Genomic DNA, 15,260 nt, shown 5'->3' with positions numbered 1-15,260 from the left:
CTGTGTCCCTCTTTTGCCCCATGCCTGTCCCAATATTGCCCCAAACCATGCGGTAATTGTGGGACACAGTTTTTGTGGAATTGCCAAACAGCTATAAGATTTTAATAAAATTTCTTCTTGGAAATGAACTGTGGGTACCAAATTACATTAATTTAACATCATGCCAACTTTCCACTTTGAGATTTAGTGCCCTAAAATTTGAAAGTTTTCATTTTTGTCCCAGAATTACCCCGGGTGACCCTAAAGCTAATATACTGCGGATTGTCGTGTTGACACGAAATTGCATAAATGTTTTGACTAGAAAAGTGTACAGTCTATTCAAAACAGTGTAATTCCTAAATTCAAAATAATAAAATTTTGATCATTTGTACACAAAACTAAAAAATGTCACAAACAAACTGAGATATACCTGTAATACATGAGCAAACGTTTCATCACTCTGAGAGGTATATTCTTGAAAATATTAGGGAAATGTATTGGCATGTCCTGCTCAGGAGGCCTACGACAGGCTGCTGTAAAGGCTGGCTTGTCTTCACTTTCACTTTACGATATCTGATGCAAAGAAATAGCTGATACCTATTTTGAATCCGACTCAGAATCTGTTGGTTCCTTTTAATTATCCTGAAAGTCAGCTTCGTCACTTTCATCTTCCAACAAATATTGCCCTACTTCTTCACTAATTTTCCTTAATGAAGACGCCATATTTAGACACACATTGAACTAAAAATGTATACAATCAATCAAATGACAAGACATACACAGATGTCAGTAACTCACAGCGAACGAGAATCTATGAAATAAACTGAAATAGAAAGTAAACTAGAGCCCGTGAAGGTTTGTTTACAACACTACAGCAATGGCACTCAAACAGATGGTCGAAAAAACTGCACACGAAATTGTGCCCAAAGAGGTTGTAACTGTGAATTAAACTGAACTCGCTGTTGCTGTGGACATCGAGAACGTCAAAAAGTAGACTCATGACATCTGTTGAAGAACCGAGGAAATTACGTGATGAAATACGAACATGTCGAATATTCGACACAGCCACTATAGCAGGGACCAAAGTGTTGAACATTCGAAAGCTGCCAGTTCTAGGATTATAATAAAACTGCCGATCTGATTGGGCACTGGCCATTGTTTAGCCTTTCGCAGGAGATTCGGCACGAGAATTTCAAGCTACACTGTTTGCTTACTTTCACAAAGTCAAAGTCTATTGCGTGTCAGTGTCTATGAAAATGAGTGATTACGTAGATGCAACCCGGGAGCTGGCTGGCTTGAGAAACAAAACCAAACGTCGTAGCCCGCCGCCTGTGAGTACGGCCTACAGAACACAGCCTTGCTTTGCTCCACTGGCCGGCCAAAGAGTGGCCGCCAACTAAAATTTCTTAGGTTGCCGAACGCAGGCACTCACCCGGCCAGTAAGCCTTCCACTGAGAACGGGTCCCTTCCCCATCCGTCGTCATGTCTCCCTGTTCAAATACATTGCAATGTCAAATAATTCGTTCTAATTCTCAGTTTCATATATGACAGTGCCACGTAAAATCATATGCCGACCCGATAAGTAACATTACAAGATATCAGAATCATTCCGTATTGACGGTTTTCACTTTACAAAAGAAAGTTAATATGTCCTATTCCATACATACACATCTCCATCATTAGATGGACAAACATGTTTCAACTCGTTTGAACCATCTTCAGTGAAAAAAAGGGTTAAAGTTATTTACATAATTGATGCTAAAAAATGTGTTAAAAATAATGAAAGAATGAATGAAAAACGATCATCAACCAAAAGGTATTCTTCCGCTGCTGGAAGATTCTCATTCTCACCAAGCTGTTCCCCGTAGTTAGAAAGAACACTACTGGTACCCAGTACTTCCACACTCGCGTCATACTCAAAATTGTCGCAGTCAACCTTTTCTTCAGGTGAAAATCTTGCCTTTCTCCAACAATTACTCGCGGTCTCCGGTTTCACTCGTTGCCAGCTAACAGCTATCATGTCACATGCTTGTTTTATATTAAAATGTTGCGCATTTGACAGATTTCCTTCTAAGTTTGTGATAATCCTCTCGACCAAGTTGGTTCTGTAGTACCCTTTAAGACACTTTATTATTCCCATATCTAAAGGTTGCAGGATCAAGGTACAATTTGCCAGCAAGTAGAAGACCTCCACACGTTGCAGGACCGGTAGTTGCTTGTGAGCTGCGCAATTAACCACAAGGAGTGCGAAGTTCCTTTTCTTCTTCTTCATTTCAGCATCCAGTTTCAGAAGCCACTCTGAGAACATGGTAGCGGTCATCCACGCCCTCTTGTTTGTGTTGTAGTCAACTAAAATTTGAAATGAGAATACTCATATTGAGGCACAGTGTATAGTACAGTACACATTGAAAAAAAAAAAAGAATCAGACAATTTGACAGATGGAATTTTGCAAAGCGTGATTTTAAAATTACTTACCCGGCAAACATTTTTGAAGCATCTAGACTTAAGACTTCTTCCTATTACAAATGGCTGGAGCTTGTGCGTTCCTGTCTGGTGCACACACAAGAGAGCAATTAAACGTTGCTTGGATTTTTTGCCTCCACTGCATTTCTCTCCTTTCAAAGAAAAGATTTTCTCAGGGAGAAGTTGATAAAAAAACCCAGTTTCATCAGCGTTATAAGTATCTTCTGGTGTGTATTTCTGTGCTATTTCTTTCACTGAATTACTTCGCCTATGATCAGCGTCACCTGTCGCAGAAGACTTCTCTTCTCCTTGAACTGATTTAAAAGTTATACCATGACGATCTCTAAACCTAATAAGCCACCCATTGCTGGCTCTAAAGTCGTCTACACCCAGCAGGTTGCAAACTTTTTAGCTTGGGCACAAAGTAGCGGCAGGTTAATTGGAATATAGAGGGCTCTTTTCTCATTGAACCACTTCAACGTTGCACCATCAACGTCACAGTTTTTATGCACTTTCTTCCAGGATTTACAGCATTTAATTTTAACGTTTCCTCGATCTATTTTCTTGCTTCCAAAACGTAGCCACTGCCGATTGCGAAAGGCCGTGTTTTCTTGCTATGTCTGATTGTTTCATTCCCCCAACTATTTTGTTAATTACCTTTAATTTCTGCTGTAGACTTATTTGTTTCCGGGAACATGAAGCCATGCTGTAAAGAATACATTAAGTAATGTACGTACAATACAGAAAAGAGCACTTCAAAACACCTGCGCTACATCTCCAGAGCGAAACACGACTGCGGCAATGACAACAGTCGCTGGAATGTACGACAGTGTGTCAAAACAATGTACAGTTCAGTACACTAATGAGAGCGCTACGGTTTCTAACAGCTATTCCACAGCTACTGTGTTATTGTTTAAATCCTAAAGGCATGCATTCCTTCTAGGCCTTCTTGCAATTCTATACCCAGTTGCACAACAAACCTACCCTCAGATAAGCAACTACCGTACAGTATACAGTAATCACTTGCTTCCTTTGCTTACGCAATTGAAAAGTTTGTTCTTCATTACGCAGTTACATATGGTCCGGATAATTTTCATGCTTAAATCATCGTAGTACAGAGGGGATGTTCATCAGAGGGAACTGAAAAATGGATCGAAGCAGAGAGAGATTTTTCGTTATAGAGAGTATCGTTGCATCAAGAAAAAAATAACACTGTATCAATGGGTTTTATGCCGGGACCACAATATTTTATCGTTATAGAGGGGATAATCATTGTATCGATAATCGTTCTACGGAGATTTCACTGTATATTGAATTGTTTTAATTCCGTCGTGTCTCTCTTGTTTTTCATTCTTTCTTTCATTATGTTTTAAACACATTTTTTAGCATCAATTATGCAAATTATTTTAACCCTTTTTTCACTGAAGATGGATCAAATGAGTTGAAACATGTTTCACTATTATTACTTCATCTAATGATGGAGATGTGTATGAATTGAATAAGAGGACATATTAAATTTCCTTTGTAAAGCGATCAGTAACATCACATATTCCGCCATTTTGTAAGAGTTCTATGATGCATATCAGACCGAATCAGGTGAAAGCGTTATATCACTGGATTATAAAGTCTCTTGAGATACTGTGGTCCATTTTTTCCAAGCTAGAATAAGAACTCCATTTCACATTACCTAGCAACCAGCTGTTGTTGGCCCAATTGCATCAGGTTTAAGTGTCCCACACGCTCGTTTAGAAATCAGATTTAAACCGTCCTTAACACGAGTAAGTCACCACTACTGTGCACCGCTCTGAAATAAATGCAACAATAGGAACAGCAGCTAGAATTTTCAAGCACAGTTCCAATTATTATTATTATTATTAGCGTATGATGTGTACATGACAATAAAAAATATACAAATATAATACAAAATATACAAATATACAAGTTGGTGACAGCATCAGGACTTCACTTTTATATTTTAATCTCCAACATTTTTATCCATGTAATCAAAATAAATGTACTCAGCAAGAATGATGTTAGAATGAAGATTTTGTGTGGTAAATCTGGAAACATTAGAGTATATTTAGAGACACTTCATACTACTTATTGTCTCTCGAAAAACTGGGGTTCGATGCGAGGCTTACGAACCTGGGACATCTGAATGCAGGGGATAAAGTAGGCATTAATTTCATCCTCGTAAGTGTCAAAACATCTGATGAAATGTTCGTGATGCTATAATCAGGCAATAAATAACGGAGCAAGTTCTTAGAAGGAAACCTTTACCGGTTACAAGCCACATTCCTGTTCTCTTCATAGAAGTTTCCAAAAGGGAAACCCTTGCAGGGGTAATGAATGAAAAGATAAGCTAGTACATATGACTCAGCGTGGGAATGTCTTGTCATTTGAGCCAAAGGCCTGGGCAATGCTCGTGTGAACGTCACGTCAAATGAGTCAAGTGGTTTAATAAGTACCTATACTGCCGGTCCAATTGGACCCCCATGGCAGCTAACGTGTTAATAAAATTCAATTTAAAAGTACTCACTTAAAATTAAAACTTCACCAATCTGGAGGTTACAAGTCCATTCTGCTGGCAACTGATGGAAGACTTCCTGACCTATAATAAACCAAAATATATTAGTTCACATATCAGATGTATTTTTATTTATTATAGAAATGTCTTAAGAACTGCCCACTAGTCAAGGTTGTTATTGTTTTATAAAATACAATTTACAAGTGCAGGGCGAGTCAGAAATACAGCTATATGACTGATTAATTCCTGATGTTTGATTAATAACTCTTACAGATGAAAGAATGGCACCGTCGGAGAGTCAAGGTCCTTACTATTGACACACAACAAAGCAACAACAAAATTGGTTACAATGTTAACAAAAATGGCACTGAAAATGCAATAGCAAGTTACCACAGTTCCATGAGCGATTACTTCTCAGAATGATTGTGATGCTGTGGGACGCAAGACGTGATTTTAACACAACACGGCTACCGTCGACAGTGGGAAAGCGGAGATAATGACTGCTGATGGCAGGAAACAATCAGAAGGAGAAACAGAAAGGATCATGGAAGTATTTGGGAATAGTCCCTGGAAATCAACACGCCAAGGTGCACGGGAACTTGACAATCAGTCAGTCCATCTGAGACAAAACAACGAACTGCGCTGATGCCAGATTTAAATTTACATGCTTCAATACTTGTGATTGTTGACACATAAAAATAGACTGCACTGATGTCAGATTTGAATGTACTCATTCTCTTAAAAATACACTTGTCCATTTTAGTTTGGGAAGTAAACATAATGTTTAAGTAGAGGGTTAGTGATTTCCATGACATTATTTTCTAACGTAATACACCGACGAAAATAAAACTAACATTATGTAAAATATTTCAAGAATTAATTCTTCAATGATGAAACATAGAATTTAGGCTTTTAATTAAATAAACTTCGAAGGAAACATTCAAATATGTAATGAAGCACTCAGTGCGCTACGCGAGTGCTCGAGGGTTAATGGTCTTTCACTGTCAGTGATTATTGCTGCTCGTCGAATACAAATATTCCTTTGTTGACATACTGTCCAGTAAATCAGCTGGTTCATATAATTCTATATTTGTAGTTCAATTTTCAGGCAAAGTTCAGAGAAACTAGTGGCTAGTGACAAGACCATTGGGCTGGGGACATATGCCCCCACGTTACAGCAGGTCTCCAGCATCCCATGTAGTCTTGCTAAAATGTGACAAAAAATGACCAAGTGGCAAAAAGTAAGGTTACTGGTGCATCCCATGACAATTCGTAACTGCATGGTTTTCTTATTTTCAACAAAGATGCAGGCAGCCTTGTGTGCACATATGATGCGAGCTCTGTTGGAGGTAACAGAAAATTAGTTTTCATGACAGCTGAACCAAGCTGGCCAATAGCAACAGAGAAAAGTGTTGCAACTCTGAGATTTACAGTGCCTCTGTTTTAATTCTTCTACACAAGTAGATATACTTTTAGAAGCAGGTTTGTGGATCCATGCCAAGCATAAAAGAAGGATCTCTCATCTACACCACTTCAGGTATCGTTTTATGTCATTTTGATATGCCGTTTCTCCCACTTCACCTACGAAGGTTCTACGAAAGTAACAACAGAAACTGAAACAAAGTCAACAACCAGCATCTGTAGCTCATGGTGAATCTTTGCCAAACTCCTACCAGCGGAGGTATTGCCGTTTGATGTTCATTTGTCACAGGTGATGTAGGCCTACTTAGTTCCTTGTGCTTGCTACCAAATGAGGGGGAAGGGCACTGGGTGGACATGTTCTTTAATTGATTCGTTGCTATGTCAATAAATAAATTACTAGTTGCTATGAATAATAAATAAGTAATTTGCTGCTATAGGAATCAATTATTTACTGTTAAACATGGACATTGTGTGCGAAGGTTGCTGCTTGAGGATCACCAATTTTAATGATTTAAAACATAACTTCGACAACTTACGGACATGTTACGTTAATCATGGTCTAATAACCAGGCAAAGAAAACTTGAAAAATGCATGCATAAAACGAAATTTAGTATTAAGCGAGGGAACTCCTCTCCATTAGGGTGTGTACAATTTTGCTACATTGTTTTCTTCTATATACATTAGATTTGTGTGAAATCATTTTTCAGCATTCGTTTCACCTGGACCAATACCAGTATTTCTTTTCTTTTTTTGCTAGGGGCTTTACGTCGCACCGACAGAGACAGGTCTTATGGCGACGATGGGATAGGAAAGGCCTAGGAGTTGGAAGGAAGCGGCCGTGGCCTTGATTAAGGTACAGCCCCAGCATTTGCCTGGTGTGAAAATGGGAAACCACGAAAAACCATCTTCAGGGCTGCCGACAGTGGGGTTCGAACCCACTATCTCCCGGATGCGAGCCCACAGCTGCACGATCCTAACCGCACGGCCAACTCGCCCGGTAGTGACAATAGCAGCACAATCTATGTTTTATACAGGGTTCAGGTTCTTAATTACTTCACACAGGCCTACAAACATCTTCATTATAGACTGTTAACTGCCTTTCAGCGTCCCGCCTGCAAACCTCTACAAATGTACTAAATACAACCACAACCCTCTATTTGTAACTAGGTCTGTGGCCTCCCTTAGTATTATACCTCCTATATTTAAATCATTAGAAACCAAGTCCAACCATCATCGTCTTGGTCTTTTTTTTTTTTTTTTTTTTTGCTGGGGGCTTTACATCGCACCGACACAGATAGGTCTTATGGCGACGATGGGATAGGAAAGGCCTAGGAGTTGGAAGGAAGCGGCCGTGGCCTTAATTAAGGTACAACCCCAGCATTTGCCTGGTGTGAAAATGGGAAACCACGGAAAACCATTTTCAGGGCTGCCGATAGTGGGATTCGAACCTACTATCTCCCGGATGCAAGCTCACAGCCACGCGCCTCTACGCGCACGGACAACTCGCCCGGTCGTCTTGGTCTCCTCCTACTTCTCTTAGCCTTCATAAGTCTATTACTCTCCTTGGTAAACTATTCTCTTCCATTCGCTTCACATGACCACACCATAGAAACCGGTTTATGCGTACAGCTTCATCGATTGAGTTCATTCCTAACTTGGTCTTTATCTCCTTACTCCGAGTATCCTCCTGACATTGTTCCCACCTTCTTTTACCAGTGATCTTTCTTGCTACTTTGATGTCTGTTACTTCTAACTTATGCACGAGATATGCTGAGTCCACCCAGCTTTCACTCCTGTAAAGCAAAGTTAGTCCGAAAACAGACCGATGTAAAGACAGTTTCTTCCAAGAGCTGACTCCCTTTTTACAGAATACTGCGGAGTGCAACTGCAAACTCACTGCATTAGCTTTACTGGACCTTGATTCAATCTCACTATACTACCATCCTGCGAGGACACGCATCCTAAATACAGTACTTGAAATTATCTACCTGTTCCAGCTTTGTATCACCAACCTGACATTCAGTTCTCTCACAACCCTACTGACTCACTTTAGTCTTGGAAAAGCCTGTCTTGTGGTCATAATCATTAAAGGTCTATTCACACATATCCGTGACATGTCAGTGCCGTGACATGCGTGACGTCTCAGTGATGGTTATCCACACCTATCAGTATTGTTTCAGTTTCAGTTCAGTGATTGCCGAGATGTCAAAGTTTACGGATGTGGAATTGGCGGTTATTGCTACAATTCTAGGTGAAGAGGAACAGCGTCAGTTTACAAAAAGGAAGTGGATACATGAGGCATAGCAGTATAGAGAAAGTGATGGCGAATTCACTACCCTGTATAAGGAACTAATTGATGATCAAACTAAATATTTTGAATATTTCAGAATGTCTGAAAATTGTTTTAACGTATTGCTGAGTAAACTTGAAGTTCATTTAAAACGACAAGACACCCGCTGGAGAAAGGCGATAATACAGAGAGAACAGTTAGCAGTTTGTCTGAGGTAAGTGAATAATACAGTACAAATACAATTAAACAAATATTTACTTAACCACATACATTGAACTTACGCCGCTCATTTTATATTCACTAGCGCGTACAAACTTCACAGCAGAACACGTCCGTGAAACACCAAAAATATCGTTGACGACAATACTCAATATCACGGAACGGATGCTGACGCAGAAAATACGGCACTGCGCCGGACAAGTGTGGACACGACAGTCAGATTCAAAGGAACGATATGAATCATCACTGACACTGATGCAATTTCATGGAAGTGACACGTCATGGATATGTGTGAATAGACCTTAAGGCATCAAGTCTATATGATCTGACACCGTTGTTAGCCAGTTTGAGTCCTGTTGGTCAAAAAATATTCACTGACAGGGTATGACAGTGGTGGTATACAATTTCTAATCACTGGATTCAGTTCTAAACCTCTCTGCAGTGTTCATATGGACTGAGGGCAAATGACGTCTTGATGACAATTCATCCATAAAGCTTTGAGCAGACTCCTCAGTGTTATTTGATAAGAGTAGGCTACATGCCGACCTCATTATCATCATCATCCCACATCCACGGTCGTCAAATTGCGAAAATGTTCTTGGATACTCTTGGCACTAAAAGCCACATGATAAGTAAGTATGTAAGTACTCCGGCCCCACGGTGTAGGGGGCAACGTGTCCGCCTGTCACCTGGCGGCCCCGAGTTCGATTCCCGGCCGGGTCAGGGGTGTTTAATTGTAAATGATTAATATCCCTGGCCTGGGGACTGGGTATTTGTGCCGTCCTTAACATTCCTTTCTTCACATTTGACACTTTACACTTCCGCCATTTACATAATACATGCAGGTTCCTCACATGTGGTGCAAGTAGGGGCAAAAGCATAAATAAATAAAAAAGTATGTAAGCAAGTCTTGGAAAAGCTCATTTTCATATCTACTCCTTGCCCCTATTTTCAAGTTCAAAGACATTACACTGCAGGTTTTCAGCACAATCTGCAATTCAGACCAAGTCGTCGGCATAGGCCAAACTGCTTACTACATCTAACCAAATTTCTCTCAGCCACCTTATATCTTTCAGCTGATGATCCATGTAAACTATGAACAACAAAGTTGAAAAAAAAAAAAAAAACCAGCCTTGTCTAAACCCTGTAACAACCTTAAACCAAGAACTCATTCTACCATCAATTATAACCACAACCCAACATAAATTCCTTTCAAAAATCTGCCCTTAATCCCACAGTGCCCCAGCATGGTGAACATCTTTTCCCTTGGTACTCTCGTCATATGCCTTCTCTAGATCTATGAAACAGAAGCATAACCGTCTATTCCTCTCATAGCACTTTTCAATTACCTGGCACATACAGAAAATCTGATCCTAACAGCCCCTCCTTGGTCTGAAACCAAGTTACTCTCAACCACTGATCACACCCTCCCTTCCACAATGCCAGTGAACACCTTGCTTGGTACACTGATCTTGGTAGTTGTTGCGATCTTTCCTGTTCTCTCGCTTACAGATAGGTATAATTACTTGCTTTCGTCCAATCACAAGGTACCTTCCTAAAATTCCATGCTAATCTTATCACCCTGTGAAGCCATTTCATCCCTGCCGATTCCTTCCATCTCCTTGCCTGGTTTCATTCACCACCATTAATTTCATCTTCATTAGCTACTTGATTGACATGTGCGTCCGAAAGTGTATCCGACCCTAAAACATACCATATGAATTCATCTTATCTCATCTCCGATCATGCACCAAGAAACGGTACGAAGGGGTGGACGTACAGCAACGTGTCCTCTTGTCATTCTCGTGGTCGACGTTTGGTGTCTTATTAACCACTATTCACTAACGAAATCACAGCCATAATGACGAGGAATTTATTAGAGCTTCATTATCCGCTACGCAAATTTGAAAACCGAGCGAACTGGCAGTGAGGTTAGGGTCGCGTAACTATGAGCTTGCATTCGAAATATAGTGGGTTTGAACCCCACTGTTGGCAGCCGTGAAGATAGTTCCCGTAGTTTCCTATTTTCACACTGGGCAAATGCTGGGGCTGTACCTCAATTAAGGCCACAGTTACTTCCTTTCCATTTTCCTTCACTATTAAGCTTACCAGCGACCTCATACTTTTTTCACAAGCGAATGATAAATGACAATTGAAGGGTCTAGGGGAAGAACATGCAAAGTCACAGTTTAATAATTTTACAGGAGCGCATTATTAAAACTTTATAACACCCTGTTCTTTCCCAGAGTATGTTTTTTTTTTTAATCGCTCATAGGAACTTAACAGATTCCTTCCCTTCATTGGACAGGAACTACATTCTTAGAGCCACCGAAAAAAAAAGAAAAAAAAAGAAAAAAAACCGGTTTCTCCTTCCCAAGGACCCTTCAATTATTAATGACGCAGATTTTAAGATAAAGCATTATAGTTCATGATAAAAGCATATCGTAATATAGTACTTACAGCAGCAATTATTATTCAATGCAAGAAAGTACGACCAAATCCACAGGTGATGCTCGATATTTCTTGACTGCACAAAGTCATATCTCATCACTCAACAGGAGTATTTCGGGTTAACAATATTCACTACACACACTCATTACTGAATAATCATACCAACGATATTAACACTTTATTTTCTAAATACATTTACTGTAGCACACGTGTGTTAAAAAAAAAAAACAAAAAAAAAAACACAAATCTGCGATGTAAACACAAACACAGTAAACATTACCACCAAGGATACCAACATAAACAAAGTAAAACAAACGAGCATCGCACTAGGAATAACCAAAATGGAGAATATAATACGTGTCACTTGGCGAGATATCGCATGATGTTGACTGCCGGCGCACCTAGCGGGAAGGCCTTGAAACTGAATGTAGTAGTGCACTGTACACTATGAATTATGCCGAAAGTGTCAGGTTCTAGGTCGTCGTTAATTAAAAAGTGGATGTAGGAATTTCCCCATTTCACATCGGATGGTAAAATAAACATGGGTTTTAATTGATGCCTATTAAAATACGTAAAACTGAAGCTGTTTAAGAATATTTTAGAACCTATTTCAGAGTCTATTTTAGGCAGCTAAAATAACATTTAAGCACCTAAAAATCCGATGTCTATAAATCACTATTGCATGTTTCTGCGGAGGTTGGAAGTGTAATGTGTTGTCTGAATATGAAGAGAAGCGTGTAGAAATACACACACACACAAAAAAAACAGCCCGCGAGCTAGAAGAATTAATTAGACGCGATTAAAATCCCAGATCCGGCCGGTTATTGATTCTGGGCCTTCTGAGCCGAAGGCCTCAGCCCTGACTATTCAACCAAGGATTCGGACAAAACGAAATCATTATTGAGTTTCATTATTTCTGCCAGTATTAACATTCAACTTTCGTAGTAGAACAATGCAAAAATCATTATTTAGTTTAATTATTTCTATCAGTTTTAACATGCAAATTTTGTAGTGTCGATCTTGCCGCGTAATGTTTAAGGTCGGGCCGCCAGGTGCGTCAATGTCAACATCTCTCTCCGTTTAGTACGGAAGAATACGGAAGTGTCCAGTATTGTCTATAGTATATTTGGAATGATTAAAACGTAACGTAATATAACATAAAATAACGTAATTATATTTCCGGTTATGTAGACGAAAGGTATCGACGAAATGTCACTGTAATATTTACCCTAAATGGACTATAATAATTCTTTTTACTCAAATAAAGTGCAAAATCTGCGGTAAATTAAGAAATAGTACGAAATATTTTACATGCAGGGAATAATATGGATACATACTTTACTACATTACAACTATTTTTCCTGCTACGTCGCAGCGTTTCCATATGTGTTTTGTTTGTCTAACACTTTCGTGTGCGATGTCTTTGCTCACTGAATTTGTCTGAATTAATTAGGTGTCGTTTTATGTATGTTGCTCATTCGCTTTGTGCCCTAACCCATTCATTAAATGATATATTTATTGGTCCAGGGATCATGCTATTTTCCTTCCAACGAACAAGTAATACAGTACCATATATTTATTTGTCCAGAGATCATGCTATTTTGCTGTTTGTACTGCCCACGCTAGTCATATGGGCAAAGATAATGACAATTCACAGCCATGACACACTCATTCGTCGGTGCAAGCCCTGGGCCTAAAGAAAGAAACAAAAGACGGCGCGAGCAGCGGAATACAACGTAAAGGAGTCCTGTCTACGACTCGTAAGTATGTATACATATTTCTCTAGTAACGACGGTATTTCTTAATTTACAGCGGATTTTTCACTTTATTGTGTAAAAGCAATTATTATGTCCCACTTGGGACAAATATTACAGTGACATTTCCTCGATACCTTTGGTCTATATAACCTATATTTTCTTGCCCACAAGTTGTTTCACATTGTTTCACGTAGGTAGTTAATACAGGAAGGGCTGGTGAGTCCCTGGCTATTGCAATGAGCACATCTCTCCTCTGAAAGAAAGTCCACGTAAGATTTGCATCATTTCTAGGTACTCCTTTCTTATGTTATTAAATTTGATTCTTTATTCATTTTTTACAATTTTACTTTACGCCGCAACTACATACTTATGGTGACGATGGGATAGAAAGGCTTATGAATGGAAAGGAAGTAACTGTGGCCTTAATTGAGGTACAGCCCCAGCATTTGCCCAGTGTGAAAATAGGAAACTACGGGAACTATCTTCACGGCTGCCAACAGTGGGGTTCAAACCCACTATATTTCGAATGCAAGCTCATAGTTACGCGACCCTAACCTCACTGCCAGTTCGCTAGGTTTTCAAATTTGCGTAGCGGATAATGAAGCTCTAATAAATTCCTCGTCATTATGGCTGTGATTTCGTTAGTGAATAGTGGTTAATAAGACACCAAACGTCGACCACGTGAATGACAAGAGGACACGTTGCTGTACGTCCACCCCTTCGTACCGTTTCTTGGTGCATGATCGGAGATGAGATAAGATGAATTCATATGGTATGTTTTAGGGTCGGATACACTTTCGGACGCACATGTCAATCAAGTAGCTAATGAAGATGAAATTAATGGTGGTGAATGAAACCAGGCAAGGAGATGGAAGGAATCGGCGGTGACCTATGAATAGGAACTGTCCCAGCATTTTCTTGGAGGTGAAAATGGGGGTCCACGGAAATTCGCTATGATTTTTGCCTGTTCTTGGTTTTGTTATTTAGCTTTTGTTTCTTAAGAGCATTTTATTTTTTGCTACTTTTTACCTCTTATTCACAAGCACATTCAATTGTTAGCATTCTTTTCGTGGGGCGATATGACGGCACACTACAAATGTATTAAATGCAATTAAATGCATCTCCAACGCTGAGCCTACACAAATTATCCGTTGTTTATTTTTGTCTTGAACTTCAATACTGAGGTTTTGTATGTATATTAATTTATCCTTGTTCCTGTAAAAATCTAAATACCCACTCCCTCACCCCTTTTACAATCCTGTACTTTAGATCTTAAAATATTGCAGCTTAGGTTCTTCCTTCTTTTATTTTGAACTTCAATAATGAGTTCCGCAGTTATATGTATTCCACGGTTTTCCCGTGATCCTGTTGAGCAGAGCCGTTCGATATGGCAACCCTGTTGTCATAAGAGCAATATTGTTTCCTTAACATGGAATGACGTAGATCGAATAGCAATGGTTAAACTAACCAAGTTCTGGGAAAACAGGACAGTTTCAAAAGCTACGAAGAAGCCCTTGGTGGAATCACCAGTGTTTTCCGTCTTTATGTACGGCTGTGAAACCTGGACCATAAATGCTAGGGAGAAAATTCGAATCGATGTCTTTGAAATGTGGTGTTGGCGGGGAATGCCACGTATACCATGGATGAAAAAAAGAACAAATTCTTCCATTGTAGGTGAACTGAGCATCAACAAACACCTGTCCTGTGTGAGTGAAAGTTACATCCAGTTCCTTGGCTACATTTTAAGGAGAGAATGACAGAATTTGGAAAAGATCATATTGCAAGCAAAAGTCAAAGGTACTAGACGACGAGAAAGAACAGGAATTAGATGGTGAAGGAGACCGCCAGCCTGCATCTACATATTATATTAATGACACCTATACTTTGTTTGTGGCTACAGAAATTCTTATCTCGACTATATTTATATATACACATACGAATAAACCCATTAAGGCTACGCAAAGTACTTAGAGGCGTGCATATGCCTTCCTTTGTGCCCATATTTCTTTCATTCTCTTACTCTCGGCTTCCTTTCTGTCTTCAGACCAAGTTGTTCAGTCTTCTTCCTGGTCTTTCCTCTTGGTCAACTTCACTTCATGAATTTTGGATCTGAAGGTTACCCTGTTTTGGACATCTGCTGATGTAATTCC

General features: G+C 39.5%; 1 long non-coding RNA gene across 1 annotated transcript in view; it reads right to left on the bottom strand.

The window, feature by feature from the left end:
• The window catches only part of LOC137502929 (uncharacterized), a 45,643-nt gene extending 34,059 nt beyond the window's left edge, over nt 1-11,584 (bottom strand). The window contains exons 1-2 of the long non-coding RNA XR_011018931.1: nt 11,363-11,584; nt 4,983-5,054 (exon numbers count right to left, since the gene is read on the bottom strand). This is a non-coding gene — a long non-coding RNA (uncharacterized lncRNA). The remainder of the gene's footprint in view (nt 1-4,982; nt 5,055-11,362) is intronic.
• Between the last annotated feature and the right edge of the window lie 3,676 nt (nt 11,585-15,260).

Source organism: Anabrus simplex, chromosome 13 (genome assembly GCF_040414725.1).
Source record: "Anabrus simplex isolate iqAnaSimp1 chromosome 13, ASM4041472v1, whole genome shotgun sequence".
Classification (NCBI taxonomy): Eukaryota; Metazoa; Arthropoda; class Insecta; order Orthoptera; family Tettigoniidae; genus Anabrus; species Anabrus simplex.
The sequence above is the reverse complement of the archived record's forward strand: the minus strand, read 5'-3'. Positions and strand labels throughout refer to the sequence as shown.